This window comes from Malus domestica, chromosome 08 (genome assembly GCF_042453785.1).
Source record: "Malus domestica chromosome 08, GDT2T_hap1".
Classification (NCBI taxonomy): domain Eukaryota; kingdom Viridiplantae; phylum Streptophyta; class Magnoliopsida; order Rosales; family Rosaceae; genus Malus; species Malus domestica.
The window spans coordinates 28,557,569-28,563,429 of NC_091668.1; positions in this window are offsets into that span (position 1 = coordinate 28,557,569).

The following is a 5,861-nucleotide window of genomic DNA, read 5'->3' on the forward strand; positions in this document are numbered from 1 at the left end:
GCTCACATAGCAAACTTTGAAGTACGACGAATCTTGGTAGACACTAGGGCTTCGGTCAATATCATGTTTGCTGAAGCTTTCAGGGCATTTAATGTAGCTGAACACTTGCTCGATCGCTTAATTTCTCCTCTGATAAGCTTCTCTCGTGATATCGTGCAACCTTTAGGGAGCATACACTTACCTTTCACCATTGGTATAAGCCCTTACACAGCTACAATTACCACTAACTTCCTGGTGGTTGATTGCCCAATGGCATACAATGTCATCTTCGGACGCACAGGCATCAATGATTTCAAGGCCATGGTATCTACACATATGTTGTTGATGAAATTTCCAACGCCCTATGGCAATGGTTACATCAAAAGAGATCAACTTAGTGCACAATTATGTTACAACATTTCGATCAAGCAACAACACATGTCTGTGCCTAAAAAAACCCTTTCTATACATGACCAAGTCATAAAGATCAGCCCAGATGAAGCCAACTTGGATCTTCACGGTGGCAACAGTTAACCCGATGATCCTCGAGATGACTCTTTCACCCAGCAAACATAACCCGCTGAAGAGTTGGAGAAGGTCTCTATCTTAAAAGATTATCCAGATCGCATGGTGAAGATTGACACCACCTTGTCACCACCCATTTGGTTGACATTGATCTTTTTTTTGCAAGAGAACACTGAGGTCTTCGCCTGGTCATAAGAGGACATGCTAGACATCTCTCCTGATATCATATGTCATCGCTTAAGTATTGACCCCAAGACCAAACCAGTGAGACAGAAGCGAAGATCTTATGACGCTGAACGGTATGAGACAATGAAGGCAGAAGTTGAAAAACTCAAAGGCATGGGCTTCGTTCGCGAAGTCAATTATCCAATGTGGGTAGCAAATGTTGTCCTTATTAAGAAGAATTTGACCAAGGAAAGTCTCCTGGTCCAAAAGGTCTTGTGAAGAATGTGTATCGATTACACTGACCTAAACAAAGGATGCCCGAAGGATAGCTTTCCTCTTCCTCTCATAGTCAGACTTATAGACTCTATGGCAGGGTGTGAACTCCTGAGCTTCAAGGATGCTTACTCAGGATACAACCAAATCCTCATGAACCCTCCGGACCAAGAACACACAACATTCACTATTGACAGTGGACTATGTTGCTATAAAGTCATGCCCTTCAGCCTAAAGAATGCAAGAGCGACTTATCAGAGACTAGTCAATTCAATGTTCGCCGAACAGATTGGGAAGAACATGGAAGTTTACGTTGATGATGTGCTAGTCAAGAGCAAACATGCTGACCAATACATTACCAACCTATATGAAACTTTCACCATTCTGTAGAGGTATCGAATGAGGTTGAACCTCAACAAATGTGCCTTTGGCGTAGGCTCTGGCAAATTTTTAGGCTTCATGATAAGCCAACGACGCATTGAGGCTAATCCTGAGAAGATCAAAGCAATCCTGGTCATGAAGGAACCGGTAACTTCAAAAGATATCTAGAACCTCACTAGCAAGGTGGCAGCCTTAACTAGGTTCATCTCTAAGGCTATAGACAGATGTGCTCCTTTCTTCAAATCACTTAAGAGAAGTAAGAAGTACATTACATGGACTGATGAATGTGCTGAGACATTCAAGAACCTCAAGGACTACATGAGTAAAGCCCATATGCTCTCCAAACCCGAGGTTGGTTACACTCTCATCATCTATCTATCGGTATCGACTTCAGCAGTAAGTTATGTTCTCATTCGAAAGGATGGTAACGTCAAACGGCCCGTCTACTACGCTAGCAAGGCCTTACAAGATGCGAAGACACGATACTCCAACATTGATCAAGACAGTGTAAAGCAAAACCAATTTATGGTACCAATAAAAGCTTCATCAAAGGAGTTCAACCACAATTCTCAAAAGCTTCACACACTCTGGATCAAGACAGTATGAAGCAAAACCAATTTATAGTGCCAACAAAAGCTTCATCAATGGAAGGCAACTACAATTCTCAAAAGCTTCACACACTCTTGATCAAGACAATGTGAAGAAAAACCAATTTATAGTGCCAACAAAAGCTTCAACACCAAAGCTTCACCTACAAAGTTTCAACACAAAAGCTTCACCTATAAAGCTTTAACACCAAAGCTTCACCTACAAAAGCTTCAACTCCAAAACTTCACCTACAAAAGCTTCAACTCTAAAGCTTCACCTACAAAGCTTCAACACAAAAGCTTCACCTACAAAGCTTCAACACAAAAACTTCACCTACAAAGCTGCAACTTCAAAGCTTCACCTACAAAAACATTAACTCCAAAGCTTCACCTATAAAGCTTGAACTCCAAAGCTTCACCTACAAAAGCTTCAACTCCAAAACTTCACCTACAAAGCTTCAACACAAAAGCTTCACCTACAAAGCTGCAACTCCAAAGCTTCACTTACAAAAACATTAACTCCAAAGCTTCACCTACAAAGCTTCAACTCTATAGCTTCACCTACAAAAGCTTCAACTCCAAAACTTCACCTACAACGCTTCACTTACAAAGCTTCAACACAAAAGCTTCACCTACAAAGCTTCAAATCCAAAGCTTCACCTACAAAAGCTTCAACTCCAAAACTTCACCTACAAAGCTTCAACACAAAAGCTTCACCTACAAAGCTTCATCTCCAAAAGCTTTAACTCCAAAGCTTCACCTACAAAGCTTCAACACAAAAGTTTCACCTACAAAGCTTCAACTACAAATGCCAAAAGCTTCACACACTCTTGATCAAGATAGTGTGAAGCAAAATCAATTCATGGTACCCAACAAAGCTTCACCTACAAAGCTTCAACACCAAAGCTTCACCTACAAAGCTTCATCTATAAAGCTTAATATATATATATAGATATATATATATATATATATATATTCGGAGATTCAAAAATTTGGAAATTCGAAAAAAATAAGGCCTAGGGCTCCTCTTCTTTGGGCCTAATAACTTTCATAACAAATATACATGAAGGATGAGTTTTAGGCTACCACTTAGAAAGGAAAATGGTGAAGTGTTGTTATTTTGGAAACTTGGCTACTAGCAAGACACCTTTTTCGTCAACTTCCTCGACCAGAGACTTGGGGGACTCCTACCATATGCTACTGCACCTTGATACTCGGAAGTCTCACGACCACTCAGTGACTTGGATTTTTCAAGTCTCCAAACGAGAAGTTTTCCTCACGGGAAATTAAGGGAGCACTACCTCAACCTACATGCTTCATTCACAAAGCTTCAACATACAAGCTTCAACATACAAGCTTCAACAAAAGAAAAAATTAAAAGAACTTAGTGAAGAATGCTTTGGTGTATTTAACACAATACGTTGAAATGAAGCAAATCTTATTTATTGATATCTTTGATAAGTTACAAATATGTACATATACATGAATCAAAATAAACAAACAAGAGGGAGTCTTCACAAAGGTTGCTTAGGAGAAGTCTCAGCAGTCAGCAGAGCCCTAGAAAGAGAAGGCACCAGAGGGTGATCATTTGGAGCCTCAGTACTAGGCATAACCCCAGAAGGAGGAGGCACCGGAGGTTGATCATTTGGAGCTTCATTACGTGGTACAGCCCCCGAAGACGAAGGCAATAAATGCCTTTGGAACAAACCCACAAACCTTTGATGATCAAGTAAAATCTGACCATCAGATTCTTGCAGCTGGTCAAGCTTCCTCTTCATGTTTGTAGCATAGTCATGTGCGAGCCTGTGCAACTGTTTATTCTCATGCTTGAGCCCTCTAATCTCCTATTTGAGACTTATCACTTCAGCCGCCAATAATTCAACTTGGCGGGTTCGAGCAAATAGGCGTTGTGCCATATTAGACACATAACTTGCACACTGAACATTGAGAGCCAGAGAATCCTTAACAGCCAACTTATCAGACCATTTGGAAAGTAGTCTGTTATCTTTGGGAGTGAGAAGGATCCTGGCCACCATCACAGTGGTCATATCATTCTTCATCACAAAGTCCCCAACGGTAAGAGGACCAGTAGGGGATAAGAAGGATAGGCGCCATATGTTGTCTTGAGGAGGCATGGTTGCCTCTTCACCAAAGTTCAAGTCAAAACGATGGTCGGATGGGCCATACATTTTCTGAAATGATGAAGGAGAAATGAGGTCCAATAAATCTCTAAAGTACGAAAATAAAGGGAAATTCCTACAAGCAATAACTCTTTGAACGTACTTCTTGCACACAATTGGTGACCCTATAAAAGTAAGGGAAGCATGACCATTTGTTCAAAAATTGAAGAGGAACCACTCTCTAGATTTCGAGAAGCAGATTTTCTTGAGTAAAATATATCGACAATGCCCACACGCAACATTAGCTCATCGGGTACCACAGATAACTTTGCCAAAGATCTCTGACAAAGTTTAGACACATAAATTTTAAAGGTCCAGCTACCCTACCATTACCCACATGGGTAAAGAAATAGCACCACTGCTTGATAACTGGAAAATCCTTATGTGTGTCAACCTCCGTGCTCTGTGGCAAGACATATTGGCAAAAATGCCCAACCTTTACTCAAATCGAGAAAACACTCCCAACAGGATTACTTGCTCAAAAATCGAAGAGTCACCGCTCTCCGAATCTCGAGAGCCAGACTCACCAGGATTTCTTTCTTAAAAATCGAAAAGGCACGGCTCTCCAAATCTCGAGAGCCAAACTCCCACCAGGATTGCTTTCTCAGACTCCTACCAAGATTGCTTTATAAAAAATCAAAGAGGCACCGCTATTCGAATCTCGAAAACCAGACTCCCACCAGGATTGCTTTTTCAAAAATCGAAGAGGCACCGCTATTCGAATCTCGAAAGCCAGACACGCAACAGGATTGCTTTCTCAAAAATCGAAGAGGCACCGCTCTCTAAATCTCGAGGTAAGAACAAGGCCAAAGGAAAAGACAGGGAAAAAGCATGATATGGGATACTCTTGCTTTTAACCTTAATGATATGAGATACTCTTGCTCTGGTATGGATGGTTTGCATAGGTATTATTGGGGGGGCAAGAAAGTTGAGTATTTCGAAAGGCTTCGTTGGGAGTGCCCTCTCAGATATGAGGAAGGGTTGAGCATTTTTGCAAGTCTGCCTGTCCGTGGAGGATGAAGGTCGACATATATAGAAGTCTCCTTAACAACAAGTAGTAATGTTATTTCTTTACCCTTCTTGGTCGTAGCAATGTAGTGGGAGCTGCAAGCTTCACGTGTTTTAACTTTGTCAAAGCACTTTGAAAAAGTGGTATGTGGTATCTGGAAAGCTGATGTTGCGTGTGAAGATTGCAGACAAGCTTTATCCAAGGAAATCTGGCTCTCGAAGTTTGGAGAGCGATGCCTCTTCGGTTTTGAACAAGCAATCATGTCGGGGATCTGGCTCTCGAGATTCGGAGAGCGGTGCCTCCTCAATTTTTGAGAAAGAAATCCTGTTGGGAGTCTAGCTCTTGAGATTCGGAGGGCGGTGCCTCTTCGATTTTTGAGCAAGTAATAATGCTATTCTTTTAACATTCTTAGTCATAGCAATGTAGTAAGAGCTGCAAGCTTCACATATTTTAACTTTGTCAGAGCGCTTTGAAAAAGTGGTCTGTGGTATCTGGAAAGCTGATGTTGCATGTGAAGATTGCAGACAAGCTTTATCCAAGGAAATCTGGCTCTCAAAGTTCGGAGAGCGGTGCCTCTTCGGTTTTCGAACAAGCAATCCTGTCGAGGATCTGGCTCTCGAGATTCAGAGAACGGTGCCTCTTCGATTTTTGAGAAAGCAATCCTGTTAGGAGTCTGACTCTTGAGATTTGGAGAATGGTTCCTCTTCGATTTTTGAGCAAGCAATCTTGTTGGGAGTGTTTTCTCGAATGTGAGTAAAGGTT